The 12,400-nt window shown below is 39.9% G+C and overlaps 1 protein-coding gene across 1 annotated transcript in view; it reads right to left on the minus strand.

The window, feature by feature from the left end:
- The window catches only part of FAM3C (FAM3 metabolism regulating signaling molecule C), a 60,350-nt gene that overhangs the window by 31,819 nt on the left and 16,131 nt on the right, over positions 1-12,400 (minus strand). The gene's annotated exons all lie outside the window — the stretch shown is intronic.

Genomic DNA, 12,400 nt, shown 5'->3' on the forward strand with positions numbered 1-12,400 from the left:
CGCCCCGCACCGGCCCGGGACTCGGCCCGCCAGCGCCGCGGGGGCTGCGCTCTGCCCTGCGCGGGAGCGGCGTCTCCGCACTGAGCGTGCCAGCGTGCCCCAGACAGGCTGGTGCCCGGGCCTGGAGGCACTTGGTCGCCAAGATCTTTCTGCTTGTTTTCTGTTATATTTTACATGCCTTTGATTTTTTTTTACTCAAACATACCAGAAGTTCTCTTCTGTTACCGAACAGAAATGACATTTTTTGTTTTAAAATAAAGTCCAACCTTTTTCTTTTACAAACATTATGATTAGCAGGACTGAGCCACTCTGTGTTATTGAATAAGAAGAAAATATAATCCTGTCTCTTTGTCCTTTTTTTTGGCACTGATTTTCCTCTAACCCTGCCACGAGTTGGGGTAGGTGGGGACGAAAGCAGGAAGAACAGCATTTTATTGTGTGGAAGATTTCTACTGGCCTAACTCCCTCCGCTGGACTATTGCTGGGGTGGGTATGGAAAGTGCTGGGGAAGCAGAGCTCTGTAAATTCCACTATTGTCAAACCAGCAAAAGAGCATTTTTACAAAATCAGCGTGGCACTGCTCTTAGCAGAGAACAAAGCCACAGCCAAAATGTAGGGCATATCACACATCACTAGTGTCAGGTAGACAAAAGGAAGTTTCCATGTCTTATTTTAACGACTTCTGGTTAATAGGTCTCTCTTTTATTTGTTTTAAAATAGTGTACTTTGAAACATCCTTGGTATGGGATGGTTATTTGAACATCAATCAAGTAATTTCTTTAGTAAATTTTCACAACACAATGAGGTTTCAGGCATACTGTAACATCAAAATAAGCAAAGGAGTACCCAGTGGGAGCACTGCACAAGGAAAGAAGGTATTTATAGCTTTTAGTTCTAAATGGTAGTATAGATATATCCTGGTTTGACAGTTATCATGATATTAATATATTAATATATGAAATATAATATAATAATTAATATATGAAATTTAACCATGTTCCCCTAATTACTAGTTAGTGGCACTGTCTACAGTAACAGATTAGTAAGGTCATTATGCTAACAGAGGCTGACTCCTTTGATAAGCAAATGTTTGCAATAGAAACAAACATTTTTAAAAGATTACATAAGTAGCAGTATCAAATTATTAAAAGAAGAAATAATATTATCTGCACAATAACCAACACCTCAGAATACATCTGTATCAAAGTCAAAGAAATAAGTTAGACTTGAGAATGGCTGCAGCTGAATCCCGTTGATAATTTACTTGGCTGAAAAGGTGCCACAACACACAGAAGGTGTAGAGTCACACTTCCCTGAAAACGTGGCAGCTGATAGAACCAAAGGAGAAGGGGTATGCCAGCCCTCCCAGTATCTCAAGAAGGCTCACAGGTCCTCTTTTCCTTTTTTATTTCTAATTTGTCATGTAATTGTACCTTTTTCATATATTAAAATTGCTATGCCCATTAAGGTGTTCCGTAAGAAATACCTACAGGAGTAAAATCTATACCTACAGGAGTTTGCTTTTTATTATTGTTTATGATGAACTGATTATTTTTTCTTCTGTAGATTAAGTTTGTCATGAAACAGAATGTGTTTCATAGCCACATATATTCTAAATGTTTAATTGTGACCTAACATATTCTAAATTTACAAGTTTTAGTTCCAAAATGTTTACATTTATTTAAAAATAAATCAACAAAATAACTTGGTTTTATTATTACACTGTTTAGGAAAAATATATCCTATACCTATTTATTTTGCAAACATCAGAAACCAAAGTATCCTAAGAATTTGGGCGCATTGGGCCTGAACAGACATGACCTTGCTGGCCTTATTCACATCTTTGACAAATTTCTTTGCTAGTGTCTCTAGCATTTGACCTGAACTTTCTTGTCTCTCTCATAACTACATCATTTTACTAAGTGAAATAATCACATTGTAGTATGATTTTGGGTTTTATCGAGAATGAAAAGATTTCCTTCATGTAGTTACAGGAAAACTAGATGTACTGTGTGTTTCATTTAGCATCCTAGGGATAACAGGGATAAATGAAAATAAAGTAAAATACAGAAGCAGACCCTTTCAGGTGCTTTACCTCTGTTCTGTTGATTATTGCCTCTGGCAATAGATGTTCTGCTAATTAGTCATCAGTCTTGATGGTCATCAGTCATGGTATCAAAGCAATTTCTGGTGACTTTTAAAAGTACTATTTCCCTGTAAGCCTAAACTTCATGTTCATATACTATAAACTAATACTTCTGCCCTAGCAAATCTGTCCATGGCACTTTTGAATGAACCAGCCTCAGATTACTGGCAGTGACCCAGCTCTCCAAAATTTGGAGTATCTGTGGCATAGAAGTTACTTTTCTCAACACAGTAGGCCAGGCATAGGAAACACTTTGCATTTTATAACACAAGTATTACAGTGCTGTGATAAATAAGATGCAACCCCAAGCCATATTTTAAATATTACAGAGAGGAAGATAAAAGAAAGAAAAGAGAAAACAGCTCCTTAGAGAATGCTGCAGGCAGTTTGACTTGAAGAAATTGGAAAATGTGATTTTCACCAAATTGTGAGCCTTTTAACTGTAAATAGAAACTAAAATGTATAAGTACAACATGAAGCTCATTCCTCTCTTCTCTCCTGCGTCTTCCAAACATGTGAGAACATGTATGAAAAAATCTTCCTTAAAATTACATCCTCTGTTGGCTTTCTGATTGGTGTTAATCAAGTTTTGTATAAGCAGTAGGGGTGTGTGTCTGAAAGAGAATGTAATATTTAGCGTTTGTCCAATGATGTGCTAAAATTTAAAATATATACATTCAGTATATATTTTTGTGACTTCTCACCCCATTGCAATCAAAAGTTAATTTTCAAGCAGCCAAAATAGCAGATCTGATATGAGATGTCTGGGTAACAATGAGTATGGAATTAAAATCAGTGCTCCAGTTTTAGATAAGAAGCATCTGAGGAACATTTCCAACTGAGTTTGTACTCATTTAGATCAAGAACAAGCATCACCAGCTGGAAATTGTAGATGTCCTGGGACAGACAGACTACAGATTGTACTGTTCATGAGCTGCATTGTAAAAGGTCACGAGCACCACTCTGAACATCTTGTGACAGCATGAGAATTCTTCCATGCAATAAACCTCCTCCAAATGTAACTCTTTGTCATAGAAAACATATGGAGTTCGCCTCCAAGTTTATTAATGTTTCATTTTAGCAGGATATTTTTCCTCATCCACAGGCTCTTAACCAGATCCTACCTTTCCCGAGGCAGAGCTCCATGCATCGCTGCTGCTCTCACAAAAGTTCAGTTCCTCCCCTCCCTCCCAAGTCCTCGCTAAACTGCCTGTATCCATCAGTTGCACCACCCCATGTGTGAACTAGGCCATGACATCACAGCTATCCCAATGAGATTTTGTGGCTCTGCAACTGCATTCAGACCTCTAATCCCCCCTATTGATTCTCCCTGCTGCATGCATTCATGTACAAGCACGTCAGATAAGGCACCAGGTTGAGCTGATGTCAGAAAAAGAAAAAGATAAGAGGGCGTTTTCCCTTATTGCTGTGTATTTGCTTAAGTTGACCTCTTTCACCATGTTCTGTTTATTACATCTCATCCCACACTGCTTCCTTACTTGATTGTAGGCCATTATCTCCCTCCCTGTTGGTTTGTCATTCCTAAACTACAGCTCTCCTATGTTTGCCAGTCATATGGTGGAACTGCTTTATCTCCCCTGTGTCAGGAACACCCTGTTTGCTCCTAGCCGTTGTTGACACTCAGATAAGATCTTATAATCATAAAAACTAGATCCCTGTTATTGATGCCAGTTGCACGATGCCAGTTGATGATCTGTGGTGTCTCTCCACTCCTCCTCAAGACTTGTCTTTCCTTTCTCTGGCAGGATCAACCAGAAAACTGCTTGGGCCACTGTGTCCTTGACCCTCGCTACCAGAGTCATAGAGTTATGCCTAATATGTTCACAGCTTCCCGTGGCCAATATCAGTACTGCCCATGCGGAAGAGTAACAAAGGATGATAGTCTAAGGCCCCACAAGTCTTTCTTCAGTATCTGAGATACAAGCCCAAGCAAGAAGAAAATGCCCTTTGCCAGCAGGTGAGGTCAGCCTGTGGGGACCTTCTTCCCCATAGCAGGGAGTCTGCCCCTGCTATCACTTGCAGGTTCCACCTGGTATTGTTGTAGGTTCTGGCTTAGCTGGTGCAACTGTTTTCCTGGACCGAGCTCCTGGACCCTGCTGCCAGGACACTCAGTATTTTGTAGCGGCAGGTCTGCAGATAAGAGTGGGAGCCTTCCTCTTGTTGCTAGAAGCCACAAGTTTCCAGACTTCTTTCCCCTCACCTGTGTGAATGTGTGAGGAATGTGCTCTGTTTTTTACAACACATCCCAAATGATGAGAGAGGAATTGATGGACAGTCTTTCCATGTCCACCCACATCTTAGTGCTTAATCAGGATAACCACTCCTCCATCTTACCAACATATAAACCATTGTCAGTAGTTATCATGTCTGTGTTTTTTGAGTGGAAAGGAAAGAATTCCATCTTCCGAGAAAACTCTCAGTGTGATGGAGCAGGACAGGGCAGCTCAGCAAATAGCTGCAGGGTAGAAACTGTACTCAGTTAGGCCTTTAGGTGTTACTATAATAAAAAATATTAAATCCTGTGTATCCAGAAATAGGAAGCAGCCTGTATAACTAAGGATTCTGCCAGCTTACACATTTTTCACCAGGATGGAATGACTGGACCTCATCCATCTAAGCTTCAAGTGATGAGTAAGATAAAAAGTGCAGAGGCGGTGGTGATCACTCCGTCCCTACTGTCATGCTTGGCTAGACCACAGAAAAGAAATTGCATCCTTAGCTAGGATAGATAGGCACAGCCCTGAAAAGGGGATTCTAGCTCTAATCACAGAGTTACAAAACCGGTACTGGAGGCATCTGACTGACCTTGAAAGTGAAAAAGAGAACTTGGACAGCAAACACACTTTGGGTGCAGCAGACCAAAATGCAGAAGGTTTCAGGTCAAAGGGATTTATCTAGAGACCAGACTAGGCTCGAGCTAGTACAGGCAGCTCAAATCTAATGAAAGGATCCCTGGCAACTGTGGAAACTCCAGGAACAGATACATGGCGATGCAGCAGAGCTTATGGCTCACCAGCCATAAGATCACACTGTAAAAATGATCTTTTCAAGGGCCAGAAGATACAGTACTCTGAGACTAAAATACTGAAGCTATGGCAGTTAGGATGCTGAGGTTAGAAAGCATTGCTTTGCAGTTGTGGGCAAAAGAATCAGAAACATGAGAACTTCTGGGATGACTTGGAAGTTGTCGGCTCCTCTTTTAACCCATATGCCCTCTGATACTGTTCACTGGCTATCTTCACACTGGTGTTATGCTTCTATATATCTATCTAGCAATGGTATTGCTGAGCATCTCTAAGTAGCACAAACTTTCACAGTTAAATGCAAGCAGACTCTGGCTTCGCCTGTGGCTGACCAACTCCTGTCTCAAAAGGTCCTCTGCCTGGGACAGAGGTTCAACCTTTCTGAACAGTAAAACAAATGCAATTGAGACTCTATTCACCACAGGCATGGTGGTTTTCTGGGCACAGCAGTTTAGGAGGAAAAAATATTTCTCATTGGTTACTTCCTTCTACTACAGCATTGATGTGGTCACTTAAACTCAGATGTCTTTGAAGGAGACTTATCTCAATAGCTAAAGTGTTATGGTATGAGAACCAGCCAATTTTAATAGTAGTCTCATTAAGCACAGTACCTTGTCAGAACTGACACCTCCTTTTTGCAGCAGGACAGTCCCTCCTTATACACATTTATCTGTTTCTCATGCTGCTGGCTTCAATAGTGTACAAACCTAATACCACAGATTTTCTGACAAAAGAATAGTATTACTTTGACTGAATTTTAAAAACATATATATCCCATATGATACAACTACAGATGACTTTTATTTTTGTTCAAATAATGACACTGGAAGAATGTTTGCTTTGTTTTGCAGCAATGTGCTGTACAAACATCAAAGGAAAAAAAGAGCTCATAAGGTACAAGAAGATGCAGCTTGTAAGTTATTCCAAGGCAGGCATCCTTTTGTGCTGTGGTGTTTTGTGCTGTGCTTTTGCTGGGTCTTTTCACCCAGTTTGTTAAACTTGTGTTCAAGTTTCAATTTGAATACTAGTTTGTAGATTGTCCAGACAGGAAAAATCTCCTAGAGCCCCGCCTCAAAATGCAGGGGTGCGCACATCCAGAGGAAGGCAAACTTCTCCTAAGAAGCATGAACTTCTTCCATCAGCTCTGCACAGCAGGCCACGGCCTGTCTTTTGACCCTGTGTCTCTGTAGGAAATTTCACTAGTTCTACAGAGTGTGGCATTGCACATGTGCCTCACAGCATATGTGCACAAAATATCTTGCACTTCTTAAATAAAGTGCTAACAGCCCCTTCTAGAAACACTCCTAAAAAAACCCAGCAATTTTGGGTTTTGGCACTTGTATTTGCCTGAATGTGGTCTTTCTTTTTCTTCTTTGTTCGTTGGTTTGTGGGATTGTTTGGGGGGTTCTGTTCTGTTTTGTTTTTCTTCTTTTTTTTGTTTTTTAATTTTCAGCAATAAATCTTGTCAAAAGGAAAATCTATTAACTACTTAAAAGTAATCTAGGCAAGACTTGAATTCTAAACTTTTGTTTCTTGCAATCAGTCTTTTATCCTGCAAACAGAGCATAAAGAAAAGGAAAATACTGGAGGAGTGAAAGTCTGTTATGCTGTTGCACGGTTAGTTTCTAGGCAGGACGTATTGAAATTAAAGTCGCATGACTTAGACTAGACAGAGTTGTTACTGTAACAGATTTTTGTTACAAAGCATCCTTCTTATGTACTTTCTTTCTCAAAGTGCTGTGTTTCTGTTAAAAAATCACTGAAGATATTTCTCTGAGTAAAATGGCTTAAATTATCCCTAAATCTGTTCCTTTTAGAATTTGCTAGAACTGACTGGTTGATCAGATAAAGACACACATAGTTTTCATAGCTGTCAGGAAGAAGCTGGTGGTCTCCTAATTCACCTTTCTACTTCCCATCAGAACCTCAAAACTTTCTTTTACACTCCATCTGGTGAGGGAAAGTCTAGTCTCTGTAAATCACCCATGCCATTACCTATCTATGCTTATGATCCCAACATCTGACCTAAACCTACCTTGTTGTAGTGCATGCTCATTTCTTCCTCTCATCTACAGTGATGATGTACAGAGAACCACCTATTTGCTTTGCCTGTGCTATTTTTGTTTGTGCTATTCTTGTTTGAAGACTTTTTTGTTTTCTCTCAGCCTTCCCTAAACAAAGCAGTCTCACTCCCTCTAATCCTTACTCACCAATCATGTTTCACAGACTTTCAGTCTCCTTCTCTGGATTACAATTTCTTTGTAACATGGTAGCCAAACCTCAACACGCCTCTCCTATTTAGGCATCACCAACATAAAATTATCTATGGCACACAGTACTCTTACATGATGTTTTCTTCCATTTTTGCCACAGCAATTTCTTTGACTGATGCTTGACTGTGGCTGTGTATGACCCCTACATCCTCACCTGTGGATCTGCCACCCTGCTGAGAGTTTCCGGTCCTATATTTATGCAGCTGATTTTTTGAACTCTAAGTTGTAGCTTTTTTTATATCATTTCTGCTCTCTGTCAAGATCTTTCTGAAGACATTCCTGTTCTCTAAAACCCTCACAGGCTCCTACAGATTGGTTGTAGCTGCTTATTTAGCAATTCAATGCTCCATCACAGTGGGAGCAGTGTTCTTTACTAGAACAGGACAGGATAAACCACTGGGAGTAGCACAGGGATTTTGGCAATACATAGCTGAGTGCATTTTTCTTCCAGCAGTATTGCATACATGTCATGGAAGTTTCTTCCAGGTCTTGAGTGCCAAGATTGCACCTGAAAATCTCAAAAAAGGCAGAGTCCACAATCCCCCTACCGTATTACAGCCACTGCATTTCTCCTTCCGCATGGCCTCTTTATTTGGTTAGATCACTCACCTAAATAATTTTACTTTTCTTTAGCATAATAGGGCCTCTGATGATTACCTGAGGGAAGATATTTAGTCTTTGTGGCGTTTGAAGAAACATTTCTTCTTTATTAACAGAATTCTCATTGATATCACAGCAAAAAATGTCATTAATCTGACATTTGCCCACCTACCCAAAAAATATGTTTGCAGTCACAGAGTGGTTTTTTACTTACTACCATTTTAGAATTGGAATAACTGGAAAATCCTACACTTTTTGAACCTGCTTTTGGAGCTACAAGATTTTATTTCTTGTAGCATTATTAGAAGCTGTTTAAGTGAATAAAAACTGCTTACAGAGAGATATACCAGGATTTCCATAGGAAATATCCCTTTCCAGTATTTAGGACTAATCTGGTATTAATGCCTGTCTTTAATCAGAAGCAGGCTTCCAGTTCAATTAATTGTTCTGAACTTAAGAGCATTTGTGGACATATAAGAAATGTGGAAGTAGAGAGCAATTAATTACTTTCTGGTATCAGCTTCACTTGGTAACAATTTCCCTAACTGAAGCCTGAATGATGGAACTGGAACTTAGATTTCAGCTAGAGGGTGGGGTTCCTGGAGCAAACCCGCAGAATCAAATGCCACTGAATGTTCAGAGTGCTTTGCTCATTAACCTGATCCGACCAAACCATGTGGGAGTGGAGAAAAAACCAAACAAACCACAATCTAAAAAACCCCCATAAAAAATAACTTTATCTACTTCCAACAGAGAACAATCTGGCTAGAAAATTTCTGATGAAACACTTCTTCATTAGGGTATGCCATTCATTGAAATCAAAATGTTCCACAGAAGAATTTCCATTTTTGACCAATTTCCAATGGAATCTAGGCGGGTTTCCAAGACAGATGATCCTGCCAGTTCTCTTCTTAACAGCCATTTGGCTGGTTCTAGGACATCTTGAGCTTACAGACTGCTTTGCCTCGGTTTTGATGGAGTGCTGAGAGCTGGGAAGGAAGGACCCTCCACTTTGTGGCTTCTTGGCAATCCCGATTCCCCAGACATGTGGGGGCGAGGCTGACAGGCTTCCCCAGAGCTGAGGCATCATGCCATGAAAAGACTCAACACTCCTTGGTTTCATTCCAAATTTTGAAATATTAAAATCTTCTATTGTGTTAAAAAAACATTGCATTTCTTGCTGATACTCTAATGAGTCTATATTCCAGATCAGAGCCTAATCCTGTAAGTATGTGCATATCCATTTATTACAAGCTGTGGTATAAAATTACACAGATATTAATGAAGTTCTGGCAGGCTGGCTATACAGGCATGTAAATAACAAAGGCCACACCTGAACATAAGACAGTAGTGCCCATGGTGATGTGGTCATATAGCACTGCTGTTGCCAATGCTTTCTTCACAGTACTTGACAACTCACTACTTCTTTCAATATATATTCGAAGTACTAATATGTGATATTCCATTTTAGAAGCAAAAATCTGACATGGAAATGTTACTGGTTTTTCAGAACCACAAAACACATTTGTATAATTAGGTTTACTATTTCAAAGTCCAGCATATTCTATTAAGAGTCTTATTAAGAGTCTTAGATAATCATCCAATTCTGTCTTCAGCCAATGAAAACAACTTCCTTGCCTGTTCTTTTTTTAGCTTTCACTTCTCACATGCTAGTCTTGCACTCAAGGGATTTACAGCCCTTACAGCTCAGCTCACAGAGCAAGTATGTGTCTGTTTCTTTTCCATTCCTGTGTGATGTCATTGCTCCTGTCTCAAACTTGGCCTAAGATGGCAACATGGCCTATGTACTGATGCTACTTTGTCTTGGTGATCTACACAAACAGGAGAGTAGCAAACAGCTATGGAGATGGCAGTGACTTCAAAGCCACAGCAGATTTTTCAAAAAAAGGCTATTTGCTCTTCATGTGTTTCATGGTTGTTTGGCATTCTCACACTAAAATGTTTTGAGAAAAGCTCCAATACCCATTTTGTGATGCACAATGTCAAATATACAATTAGAGTCACTAAATGTGATGAAAACTACTAACAATCCACTAAATCAGGGTAACGAGTGGCCCACCAAAGAGTAGAGCTTCAGTCCAGGATGCCTTTTGGAAGCTTGATGATTGGGCTAACAGAAACTTCATATAGTTGTAAGAGCCGAGGTGCAAAGTTCTGCACTTGGAGCAGGATTACCCCATGTGCTGAGAATTAACTGGCTGAGTAGCAGCACTGATGAGAAGGGCTTGTGATGGAGCTCACAGTGAATGTGAAGCTGCATATGAGCCACTAACGTGGTGATGGGGGTAGGAGCATGTCAGGGAGTTTGTCCAGCCTGAACAAAAGCCAAGAGAATAATACAATTGCTGTTTTCACCTGTATAATGAGGGAGAGAGAGAGGGTTTAAAGGTGAGACACGCTGTAGTCCTGTGTTGAGTGGGAATGGACCAGTCAACCTCCACATTTCTATGATTCCATTAAAACTGTGTTTTCTAAAATTTTATTTGATTGACATTCAACACAATTGTCTAGCTGAAACCAAGACCCTGGAAGTTTCTTTATTGCAAATAACCAGGATATTATGGGAGGATATACCATGAAAAAATATGTTTTGTTCTAGTCATGGTTTTTCCTGACCTTTTTTCACAAATATATAGTATTAGCCACTGTCAAATACAGAGCTAAAGGGACCATTGACCTATCTACTAAGGAAAATACTGGTTCTAGATTCCTAAGGGAAATTACAACAGCTCATACACATTTGTAGAATGTAAACATTTGCTGAAGGTAATAAAAAGTCTGACTGTCTTCCAGTCAACAGTCACAACTGATAGACACAGTATGTTCAGATACTGCCTCTGAGGCAGCATGAAATCCTGGCACTATTCGACGTCCAGGAAAGTTTTTGTATCAATTTCAGTGGAGCAGCATTTCAAGCATATAGTTTTAATCTATCGATTTATGAGAGTATAAAACCATGCTAATTTACCACTCACTTGACTAAAATAGAGAAGTATGAGCATTTTAGAAACCAAACTAAGCAAAAGAGTGTGCCTTCTGAAGGATAGATATGTGCTGGCAAAGATGAGGCATTGGTTGGATTCTCCATTGACCTAATACTGCTTGCACATATTAAATGAGTTTTAAAGGATCCCTGCTTTTGCTATCATGCCAAATATACTGCCACGTGATGAATATGGGGGAGATCCTGACTCCTTTGAAGTCATGGCAAACTTCCCATTCCCTCTATTGCCCAACACCTTGTACGGACACGACTGTAGGAACCACATGAGGCGAAATTTTGACAAATGTGAGCAAGAGCTGCTGGCTGTATCTAGTATCAAATTATCTGTTTTGTGGTGATTAAACTTTGTTTCTTGCTTAGTCAAACATCCAGTCATGTTATGGGATAACAACTACTGTGCCATAGATGGAAAACACAGAGTGACTGGGAAGCAGATGAAAAGCTGGTGACTGTGCCCACCTCAAAACCGAGGCTTTTCTCTCTGTTACAGCAGTCTTAGGCTAATCTACACTCAAGGATGATCTTATTTCTTGATTTTCTTTCCAAAATACTGGGTCCCTAATTTTCCTCTCTTTGATTTCAAAGTAAGCTGAATCAGTCCCTCTGTGGATATATTTTCATGTTATTCTGTTGCAACATTTTGTATTTAATGGGCTGCTTTTAAATAAAACTCCAGTTTATTTGTTAAGCAAAACCTCTGTGTGGTTTTGACTCAATCTGAAATTGTATGTGTCTTTAGGCTCCTGCCTAAATTTGTCTTGGCTTACTTCAACAGGTCTCATTTCTCTGTATGTTGCAGTGATTGGGAACTCACTGGTGACTTTTCTTGCTCTTTGATAGGATTTTTCAGTGTCGCGGGTTCGGTTTGTAACCGGGCGGAAACACCAATTTAGTGTAGTGGTTTGGTCCAAAATACTCATTACTGTTTATCTGCTGTGAGATAAGAGTTAGGAGAAATGCAAAACAGGCACCAAACTTGAAAGAATATAAAGAAGTTTATTAACAGACCTAAAAGAAGAAGGAAAAAAAATTATACCACCTTCAGAACTCTCCTCCTCCCCCCACCTTCCTCCCTTCTCCCACTGACAATGTGAAAAGACAACCCTTGAGATGTTCAGTCTGTTTACCACTTCCATAATAACCTTGTTCAGTCCATTTAGAAAGAGAAGTCTCTTCTTGCTCATGCTATGAAAACATTATCACAACGAGACAGCCGCCCACTTCCAAATATTGTTCAGTCCATTTAGGAAGAGGAGTCTCTCTGCCTGCGTGTGAGTCCTTTCCCCCGACTTGCAGCTTTTCCCGCAACTGC

The sequence above is a fragment of the Corvus kubaryi genome, unplaced genomic scaffold (genome assembly GCF_017639235.1).
Source record: "Corvus kubaryi isolate FWS band 111438036 unplaced genomic scaffold, C.kubaryi_AGA036_p1.0 137, whole genome shotgun sequence".
Taxonomy (NCBI): Eukaryota; Metazoa; Chordata; class Aves; order Passeriformes; family Corvidae; genus Corvus; species Corvus kubaryi.